The sequence below is a fragment of the Desmodus rotundus genome, chromosome X (assembly GCF_022682495.2).
Source record: "Desmodus rotundus isolate HL8 chromosome X, HLdesRot8A.1, whole genome shotgun sequence".
Taxonomy (NCBI): domain Eukaryota; kingdom Metazoa; phylum Chordata; class Mammalia; order Chiroptera; family Phyllostomidae; genus Desmodus; species Desmodus rotundus.
This window is the reverse complement of record NC_071400.1, coordinates 1,611,463-1,623,222: the sequence shown is the minus strand read 5'-3', so window position 1 is coordinate 1,623,222 and position 11,760 is coordinate 1,611,463. Positions and strand designations below refer to the sequence as shown.

The 11,760-nt window shown below is 33.3% G+C and overlaps 1 pseudogene; it reads left to right on the top strand.

Annotated features, from left to right (window-relative positions):
• Positions 1 to 3,559: 3,559 nt before the first annotated feature.
• On the top strand, positions 3,560 to 5,765 carry LOC112317943 (lon protease homolog 2, peroxisomal pseudogene; annotated as a pseudogene).
• The last annotated feature ends 5,995 nt before the right edge of the window (positions 5,766 to 11,760 follow it).

Sequence of the window (11,760 nt, the reverse complement as noted above, 5' to 3'; positions counted from 1 at the left end):
TCTTTTTGGTTCCATATAAATTTTTGGAATATTTGTTCTAGATCTGTGAGATATGCCATTCGTATTTTAATAGAAATAGCATTGAATTTATAGATTGCTTTTGGTAGTATGTGCATTTTAATGATGTTAATTCTTCTAATCCACAAACACAGTGTATGTTCCACTTATTTGTATCTTCCTCAAGTTCTCTTTCCAGCATCTTATAGTATTTGAAGGTGTTTTACTTCTTTGGTTAAATTATTTCTAGGTACCTATTTATTTATTTTTAAAGAGATGGCAAGGAAGGGAGAAAGAGAGGGAGAGAATCATCTATGTGTGAGAGAAACATAGATTGGTTGCTTCTCACACACTCCCAACCAGGGATCTGGCCCACAACCCAGGCATGTGCCCTGACTGGGAATTGAACCAGCAACCTTTCAGTTTGCAGGCCAGCACTCAATCCACTGAGCAACACCAGCCAAGGCTAGGTAACTAATTTTTTAGCTGCAATAATAAATGGGACTGTTTTGCTAGTTTCTCTTTTTAATAGTTCATTATTGGTATAGAAATACCACCAATTTCTAAATATTAATTTTGTATCCTGTTATTTTGCTGAAATATTTTATCAGTACTAGTAGATTTTTGGTAGAATCTTTAGGGATTTCTGTGTATAATATCATGTCATCTGCAAGTAATGACAGTTTTCATTTTTTCTTTACAGTTTGGATGCCTTTTATTTCTTATTGATTGATTGTTTTGGCTAAGACTATGTTGAATAAGAATGGTGAAAACAGACATGCTTGTCTTGCTTCTGTTAAGGGAAACAATTTTAGCTTCTGCCCATTGATGTTGGCTGTGGGTTTGTCATATATGGCCTTTATTACTTTGCTGAGAGTTTTTATCATAAATGGGTGCTAGGTTTTTATCAAATGCTTTTTCTGCATTTGTTGCTATGATCATGTGGTTTTATCTTTCATTTTATTTATGTGTGTATCACATTTATTAATTTGTGAAAACAGTACTAACCTTGCATCCCTGAAATAAATCCCACTGGATCTTGGTGTATAATCTTTTTAATGTATTACTGGATCTGGTTTGCTAACATGTTGAGGATTTAGCATCTAAGCTCATCACGGATATTGGCCTATGATTTTCTTTCTTCATAGTGTTTTTATCTGGATTTTGAATTAGGATAATGCTGGCCTTGTAAAGTGAGCCTGGGAATTTTCCCTTCACTTGAAAATTTTGGAATAGTTTAAGGAGGTTAAATGTTAGTTCTTTTTTTAAATGTTTGGTAAAATTCACCTGTTAAGCCATCCAGTCAAGGACTTTTATTTGTTGGGAGTTGTTGATTACTGCTTCAGTGTCACTAGTTGCAATCTGTCTATCCAGATTCTCTGATTTTTCCTGATTCAATCTTAGTAGAGAGAGGGTCAAAATAAATAATATCAGAAATAAAACAGAAGAAGTAACAACTGATACAACAGTAATACAAAGGATTATAAGAAGATATTACAATCAACAATGGGCTAATAAATTGGGCAATCTGGAAGAAATTAATTAATTTCTAGAAGCATACAATCTCCCAAAACAGAATCAAGAAGAAACAGATAATCTGAACAAACAGATTACCACTTATGCAATTGAAAGAGTTATTTAAGAACTTCCAGCAAACAAAAGTCCTGGACTAGATTGCTTCAGAGGTGAACTTTACCAAAGATTCAAAGAAAAACTAACACCCATCCTCCTCAAAATATTTCAAAAAAGTCAAGAGAACAAAGATTCCCAAGGTCATTTTATGAGTCCAGCATTATCCTAATTCCAAAACCAGATAAAGACACTACAAAGAAATAAAATTATTAGCCAATATCCCAGATGAACATAGATGCAAAAATACTCAACAAAACATTAGCAAACCAGATCCAGAAATACATTAAAAGGATCATACACCATGATCAAATGAGATTTATTCCTGAGATGTCAGGTTGGTACAATATTAGCAAATCAATTAATATAATACATATCACATAAACAAAATGAAGAATAAAAATCATATCAAATCAATAGATGCAGAAAAACCATTGACAAAATTCAGCAGCAAAGTGGAAAGAGAGGAAACGTATCTCAACATAATAAAGCCCATATATATATATATACACACTCATAGCTAAATCATACTTAATGGGGAAATACTAAAAATATTTCCGTTAAGATTGGGAATAAGAAAGGGATATCCGATTTCACCACTCCTATTCAACATAGTACTGGAATAGCCACACTGAGCAAAAAAGAAGTAATAAAAGGCATCCAAATTGGAAAGAAAGGAATAAAACTGTCATTATTTGCAGATAATATGATACTATTTATAGAGAACCCTAAAGATTCCAATAAAACTGATAAGTAAATTAATTAAACAGCAGGATACAAAATAAATATTCAGAAATCACTTGCATCTTTATACACCAACAATAAACTATTGAAAAGAGAAACTAAGGAAATTATCCCATTTACAATTGTATGAAGAAAAACTACCCAGGAATAAATTTAAGCAAAAAAGTAAAAGACCTGTACTCAGAAAATTATAAGACACTGAAAAAAGAAATTGAAGAAGGTATAAATAAATGGAAGTGTATACCATGCTCATGGACAGGGAGAATTAACATTATTATAATGCCCATAGTACCCAAAGTAATCTATAGCTTCAGTGCAATTCCTATAAAATACCAATGGCATATTTCATAAAAGTAGAAAAACAATTTAAAAAATTTATATGGAACCACAAGAAACCCAGAATAGCCTCAGCAATGTCAAGAAAGTAGAACAATGTTTGAGGAATCATGCTCCCTGATATCAAACTATATTATAAGGCCATAGTAACCAGAACAGCATGGTACTAGTGTAAAAACAGACATATTGATCAATAAAACACCATAGGCAATTCAATAATAAATCCACTTCTGTATGGTCAATCAATATTTGACAAAGGAGGGAAAAACATACAATGAGGTAAAGATATCTATTCAATGAATAATGACAGGAAAATTAGAAAGAGACATGCAAAAAATAAACCTAGACCACCTTGTTGTATCATATACAAGAATAAACAACCCAAAATGAATTCATGATTTCAATGTAAAACTCAAGACTATAAAACTTCTAGAAGAAAACACAGGCAGTAAAATCTCAGACATTTCTCTTAGAAATATTTTTTTCTGATATATATCTTTGGGCAAAGAAAACAATAGAAAAAATAAACAAATGTGACTACATCAAACTAAAAAATTTTGTCACAGCAAAAGAAACCACCAGCAAAATGAAAAGACAACCAACTGAATGGGAGAACATATTCAATGATATATCTGGTAGGGGTTAAAATCCAAAATTTATAAAGAACTTATAAAAGTCAATACCAAGAAAACACACAATCCATTTAAAAAATAGGCAAAGGACCTGAGGAGACACTTCTCCAAAAAAGGACATACAGATGGCCAATAGACATATGAAAAGATTCTCTATGTCACTAATCATGATAGAAATGCAAATTAAAACCAAAATGAGATGTCATCTCACACCAGTCAGAATGGCCATCATCAATAAATCAACAACAAATGTTCAGGATGTGGGGAAGGAACGCAGACTGATGCAGCAACTATGGAAAACAGTAAGGAGGTTCCTCAAAAAATTAAAAATGGAACTGCCTTATGACCCAGTGATTCTACTTCTGGAAATATATTCGAAGAAACACAAAACACCACTTCAAAAAGATACATGCATCCATATGTTCCCTGCAGTGTTATTTACAATAGTCAAGCTATGGAGGCAACCCCGTTGCCCATAAATAGATGATTGTATAAAAAGCTGTTGTACATTTATACAATGTATTGTTACTCAGCCATAAAAAAGAATGAAATCTTACCATTTTAACATCATGGATGGACCTAGAGGTTATTTAGCTAAGTGAAATCAGCCAGTCAGAATGAGACAAAGACCATATGATTTTATTTATATATGAAATCTAAAGAACAATAGAAACAAACAAAACAGAAGCGGATTTATGGATATAAATAGAAAACAAACTGTTGGTTTACAGAGGGGAGGTGGTTGGAGGTCTGAGTAAAAGGTTGAAGGGATTGAGAACTACAGATTGGTACAGCATAGGGTACATAGTCTATAATATTGTAATAACTATAGATGGTACCAGATGTATACTGGAAATATCAGGGGAAACACTTTGTAAAGTGTATGATTGTCTAACCACTACACTGTACACCTGAAACTAATACAAAATAATATTAAATGTAAACCATAATTGAAAAAAATATTAAGAAAAAGAATTTTTTAGAACTTACTGTGGAACTTGATTGTAACAAAGTACAGCTGAACATCTTGACAATCAAGCAGCTCAGATTCTTCTGGATAATGACCATTATGCTATGGGAAATTGAAAGAAAGCAGTGTTGGAGTATTTGTCTTCAGACAGCTATAAAACAATCTGAAGCATTAACTTGCTGCTTTGCTGGTCCAACTGGAGTTGAAAAACAAGTGTGGGAATATCAAAGGCCAAGACTCAATAAGTCAAGAATTCCCCAGAATTGCACTCAGAGGAGTGCATGATCAGTCTGATATTTGAAGACACAGGCGCACCTATGTTGAAAGCCTGGTAGTGTAATCAGTGACTTGAAGACTGTTGAGGTTAAGAATACAGTGCTCCTGTTTGATGAGGTTGACAAACTCAGAAAAAAAGCCTACAGGTTGATCTTGTAGCAGCTCTGCTTGAGGTATTAGATCCTGCTCAAAACATAACTTCACACATTATTCCATAAATGTGGTTTTTGACCTTTCACAATCTCTTCATATAGCTACTGCCAATTCCATTGCTATTATTCCACATGTCTTGGTGGACAAAATGGGATCACTCAGGTGCCAGGGTATGCATAAGAGAAGATAGATTGTTGACAGGCATTTGATTCCAGAACACTTCAACCAGCATCGGTTGATTCCTCAGCAGATTCAGATCTTTCAGTTTATTACTCTTGACATCATCACCAGGTATACTGGAGAGGAAGGGTTTCCTTCTCTGGGAAGTAAGTTTGGGGCCATTTGCCAAGCTGTTGCTTACTTGGCCCTCCACCTGAAATGCAATTTTATTTAATTTTCATGCACTGAAATATATACTTGGTCCCAGATTAATGAAATGAGCATTTGAGTCAACCAGGAGTGGCAATAGCATAAGTTTGGACCCCTTTAAGTAGAGAAATCATGATTTTGGAGGCAAGTGGAATGGATATTGAAGGTCATTTAACTTTGGTCAGCTAGGAGAGGTTAAGAAGTCGTCTTTCCATCTTACTATTAACTGACCCCACAGCAATGCAAAGAAATACTATCTGACTAAATCTTCTGGAAGTTTAGATCTTGTTAATGACATAGACATCAATCTGCTCTTCCAAGCTACACCTGTCACAAAAGATGGACCATGTGCTGGACTTATCATAGTCATGTGTCTTGCCTCACTTTTAGTGGGCAGTTGGTACATTCTGATGTAGCATTGACTGGATAAATCACATGGTGAGGTCTTGTTCTTCCAGTGGGTAGAAGTAAATAAAAAGTGTTGGGAGCATACAGAGCAGAAGTGAAGTGAATAATTTTTCCTCAAAACAATTGTAAAAACAAAGAAATCCCTGGCAACATACGACACAAAGTTTTGTCACAGCAAGCTGCCTGGATGAAGAGCAGCAACTTTTGATGGTGATTTTACTGTCAAGACCAGATCTGCTCTCTTAAAATAGCATAGTATAGGAATAAATTTAACAAAGAGTCTGAAGGATCTATACAATGAAAATTACAAAGCATTATTAAAAATAACACAAAGAAATGGGAAGATATTTCATGTTTATGTATTGTAAGAACCAACATAGTTAAAAAGTCCATATTACCCAAAGCAATACAAAAGCTTAATGGAATCCCCATAAAAATCCTAATGGCATTTTTTAAAGAAATAAAACAAAAATTCATTAGATTTGTATGGAAACAGAAAAGACTCTGTATAGCAAAAGCAGTCTTGAGAAAAAAAGAACAAAGCTATAGGTATCACACCCTGCCTTCAAGTAACACTACAAAGCAACAATAATCCAAACAGCAAGGTATTGGCAGAAAATAGACACACAAACCAATGGAACAGAATTGAGAGGCCAGAGATAAAACCACAAGTGTATGGGGAAATAATTTTGACAAAGGAGCCAAAACATTCAATGGAGAACAAAAGCCTCTTTAATAAATGGTTCTGGGGAAATTGGAAAGTACACATGCAAATGGGTGAAACTAGACTATTGTTTGTCCCCGTATACAAAATTAACTCACAATGGATCAAATACATAAATATAAGACCTAAAACCATAAATTTCATTAAAAAGAACATAGGTACTCAACTTATGAACTTTGGTCTTAGAGAGAATTTTATGAATTTGACCCCAAAGGCGAGGGAATTAAAAGCAAAATTAAATGTATAGGAATATGTCATTTTTTTTCAAACTAAAAAGCTTTTGCAGAGAAAAAGAAAACATCAACAAAAAAAGTCAACCAACCAAGTGATATAAGATGTTTGCAAACATCAGCTCAGACATGGGGTTAATATCCACAATATACAAAGAACTCATGTAACCTAACACCAAAAATCCAGTTAAAAAATGGGCAGAGGACCTAAACCAACACTTCTCCCAAGAAGACATACAAATGGCCAATAGATATATGTAAAGTTGGTCAACTTCACTCTCTATTAGGGAAATACAAATCAAAGCTACAATGAGATACTACCTTAGAATGGCTGTTATCAACAAGACAGGTAATTACACATGTTGGAGAGGCTGTGGAAGAAAAGGAACCCTCGTTCACTGCTGGTGGGAATGAAAATTGGTATAGCCACTGTGGAAAACAGTCTGGCAGGTCCTCAAAAAATCAAGAGTAGAGGTAATATATGGCCCAGTAATCTCTTACCTGGATAGCTAACCAAAAATTTTAAAAATATTTATTCACAAAAATATATGCACCCCTATGTTTATATTTGTTGCAGCATTATTCACAGTGGCCAAGACATGGAAACAACCAGTGTTTTTCTTTTTCTTTTTAGATAAGGCATATATAGCCATTGGTTTCTTCCTTTACCCTCATTTGATTTTCTATTTATCTCATAAAACATGTTTCTTCATCTCTGTTTGCCATTTTTCATTCAACCACAAATTACCTTAAAAACTACATTCCTAGCTTTCACATATATGTAAGTTGGGGGAAAGATAGGCAAATATTACTATGATAAAGAACTTGGGAAAAAGAAAAGATGATTACATACACTACAAATGGTCAGCTAATGCAAAAAGATAAACATATAGTAGTTGAAATATAACTATTTATTTGAAAGGCTGGCATGATTTCTTATATAATTTTCAGCATTTTAACCATGAGGTAGGTTGCACAGTACAAACTGGTATGATTAAGTGGCAATTATATGGTCAATTAGGGCTTTTAGATAATTCAGCAAAAGAAAAACATTCTCCTTAGGGTTTTTTCACATTTTTTTTTTATTGTTGTTCAAGTACAGTTGTTTCCATTTTCCCTCCACCACTCCCCGCTCCCCAACCATCCCAAAGTGTTTTTCAATAGATGTTTGGATAAAGAAGATATGATACATATATACAAGGGAATTCTCAGACATAAGAAAAGATGAAATACTGCCATTTGTTACAGCATGGATGGACCCTTATAATATTATGCTAAGCAAAATAAGTTTGTCAGAAAAAGCTAAAAACCATATGATTTCACTTATATGTGAGATGTAAAACTGAAAGCAACAAATAAACAAACAAGGAAAACAAACAAACAAAAAGTCATAAAGACAGAGAGTAGTATGGTGGTTACCAGAGGAAAGGAGGATGGGGTATAATAATGGATAAAGAGGGCCAAATATATAGTGACTATAATTTACTTTTTAAGAATGGTTGTATTTAACAACCATAATACTGCTCACATTTTTTCTTCTTATGTTTTAGAAACACTTTTTATTTTGAAAGAATTTTTGATTTACAAAAATGTTTCAAAGATAGTATAGAGATGTCTCATCTATTTTTACCTTTATTAACATCTTACAATAATATAAAATGGAGTATTTTTCAAAACTAAGAAACCAGTATTGGTCCATTACTATTAACATTACTCCAGGTTTCATTTGGACTTCAATAATTTTTCTGTGTCCTTTTTCTATTCTAGCATTCAGTCCAGGATATCACATTGCACTTAATAATCATACCTCTTTAGTCTCCTTTGCTCTGTGATAGTTTCTCGATTTTTCATTGTTTTTTCTTATCTTAAGAGTTTTGAAGATTACGGGTCAGTTATTTGATAGCATGTAGCTTAATTTGTATTTTTCTAATATTTTCCTCTGGCTTAAATAGGAGTTATGGGTTTGGAAGGAGAGTACCAGAGAGGTGAATTGGCCCTCTCATTATATTGTATCAGAGGTTATATAGTATAAACATGGCATCATTGGTGATGTTGCGCTTGATTGCATGCTTAAGATGGTGTCTGACAGGTCTCTTCTCATAAAGTTTTTGTCAGCTCAGCCTGGTATAACAAAATACAATCAACTGAGAGGCTTAAACAACAGACATTTATTTCTCAGAGTTCTGAAGTTTGGGTATTCAAAGATCAAAGTTCCAGAAGATTTTGCTCTTGATAAGAGCCCTCTTCCTGGCTTCTAGTGGCCACCTACTTGCTGTGTATTCTTATGAGCTCATTGTGTATGCACTGAGAGTGGTATTTCTGTTTTCCTCTTTTTATAGGGGCACTGATACTATTATACAGGTCCAACCCTCACGACCTCATTTAAATCTAAAACTTGCCAAAGGACCCACCTCTAAATACTGTCACGTTAGAAGTTAGGACTTCAATATAAAATTTTGGGAGAAAACAAACATCCAGGCCATAACAGTTTATTATATTTCCTTTTATTTAATCTTATTTTGGAAGGGAGTCACTAAATTCAGCCTATAGCCAAGGAGTGAGAATAAACTCTACCTTTTTGAGAAAGGAAGTATCTATGCATATCATTTAGAATTCTGTAGGGAAAAGTGTCTCTGTTTCCCCACCTATTTATTTTTTCATTGCTTTTATCTTGATTCTTCCCTTACTAGACTTTGGTAGATTTCACATATTGTACCTTATTACTTAGGGAGGAAAACTTGGATTTCACTGTCATGGTATGAAAAATAATGCCTATTAGTTTTCCAAGTTTTATTATAAGGCAAGATGTAAATATAAAAAAACATTTCATCAAATACAAAATAACACAAATACAGTAAGGGGTGTCATTTTTTTTTACTGGATTGAAAGCCTCTAGTTGATTGAGTACAGTTCATAAAGGAACTATTAAATAAATTATGAACCTATGAGACCTAGAGATTATTTCATCTTTATAATATGTCATTTAACAGGAACTTTATTTGTTAAAATTCATCTCTAGATATTGTCCAACTGTATACATATGATATTGTACATTTTCATGATTTCATAATAATAACCCAATATTTGCTTTTTTACATCATATATTCATTATTCATTTATTTTTTCAATTATTTATTTATATAAGTATTAACTCATGGATATTTATTTTATACTTTGGGTTGTAATCCAGTACTATAAGAATATTTATTTGGTTATTCAAATTGTTCCAGATTTGATCATTCACAGCTCTTTCAGGTTGGCTCTTATATCCCTTTGATGTTACTCATCTCTTTAGTACTTCCTTACTTTCTGGCACTACAAGATATTCTAGCCTCATTGTGATGGTAAATTCATGTATTGGGTTGGCCAAAAACTCTGTATGTTCTTTTTCTGTAAAATAAAAGCCACGTTTTTCATTTTCACCAATAATTTTATTGATTTGGATATTTTGAGTGTGTCAGCTATCTCCTGCTTGGTGTATCATTGATTGTTCTCAGTTAATGTCATGATTTGATTGCTATCAACTTCAACTGGTCTACCTGACCATCGAGCATCATCCAGAGAGAAATCTCCAGCACGAAACTTCGCAAACCACTTTTGACACATTTGATCAGTCACAGCACCTTCTCCATGCACTGCACAAATCTTTTGTGTGTATGTTTCAGTTGTGTTTTACCTTTCCTGAAATAATAAAGCATAATATGCCAAAATGTTATGTATTTTCTTCTGTCTTCAGTATTAAAATAGCTGCACAAAAATTCACCAATTTTGATTGTGTTTTAAAATGCACACTGATATAACAGCTGTCACAACACAATTTAACAAAGTTGTTTTGAATGACCTTAAGGACAACTAAATGCTACTACAGTCATCTTACAGTAAAAACCAAATGTACTTTTTGTTCAATGCAATATCAACTTAAATGGGCCACTGGGTACCAGATTTTTGGTCCCATGTTATTCTGGGTTTGTCTGTGAGGGTGTTTTTGGATGAGGTTAACATTTGAATCAGTAGACTGAGTAAAGCAAATCACCTTGAGTTGGGACAACAATCTATTTCTGCCTTCAGACTTGAACTGAAACATCAGGTTTTCCTGGGTTTCAAGCCTGCTGGCTTTCAGGCTGGAACTTACACCATTTACTCTCCTGGGTCACAGACCTTCTGGGATTAAAACTGCATCATCTGCTCTTCTGGGTCTTCAGCTTGATGACTGCAGATCTGGGGACATTTCAGCCTCAATGATTGCAAGAGTCAATTCTTTATAACAAATCTCTCTCTCATCTTTCTGTCTTTATACACACACATGCACACACTCTAATTTTAATGTTTCTCTGAAGGAACATTACTAATACACTTATCCTGTGTTTTTCTTGCCATATTCCTTGGATCCTCCATCTCTTTAAATAGTCCTGGTTCCTGTAATTAGAGAATTGCATCTAGAAGTCAAGATGTGGGCAGTGGTTATTGTTCTTCCACTATTTTATTTGCACAAAATGTATAGTATGGCTAAGATTTCTAAAATTTTGGAGCTATAAATTGTGCTACTTTTTTCAGTTTTTCAGAGCTAAAAACTATTTTTCTATAAATCAGTTAATAAACCTGTATGCTGTCAGATGTGTTCTAAGTTTATCAGGGTGACCACTTAGTAAGGTCTATAACCACTGAGTTATACACATGAAACTAATATAATATTGTAAGTTAACTGTAATTGAAAAATTAAAAAGTTATATTAAAAAGAAATTGGTTGCATTTTTATACACCAATAATGAACTATCAGAAAGGGAAACTAAGAAAACAATTCTATTTATAATTGAATTTAAAAAATAAAATACCTAGGAGTAAATTTTACCAAGGAGATAGAACACCTGTACTTATAACATTATAAAACAGTGAAGAAAAATACTGAAGAAGATACAAATAAATGGAAGCATATATTGTGCTCATGGATAGAAAGAAATAACATCATTAAACATCATTTTGGGTTTGTCTATAATACCCAAAGCAATCTATACATTCAATTTAATTCTTATCAAGATACCAATATGTTTTTTATAGAACTAGAACAAGTAATTCCAAAATTTATATGGAACCACAATAAAAACCTTGAATATCCACAAAAATCTTGAGAAAGAGGGCAGTATCATGCTATCTGTTATTAAACTATATTACAAGGTTACAGCAGTTAGAACAGCATGGAACTGGAATAAAAACAGACCATATTAATAGATCACTGGAACAGAATAGAGAGCCCAGAAATAAACCCACACCTATACAGTCAATTAATATATGACA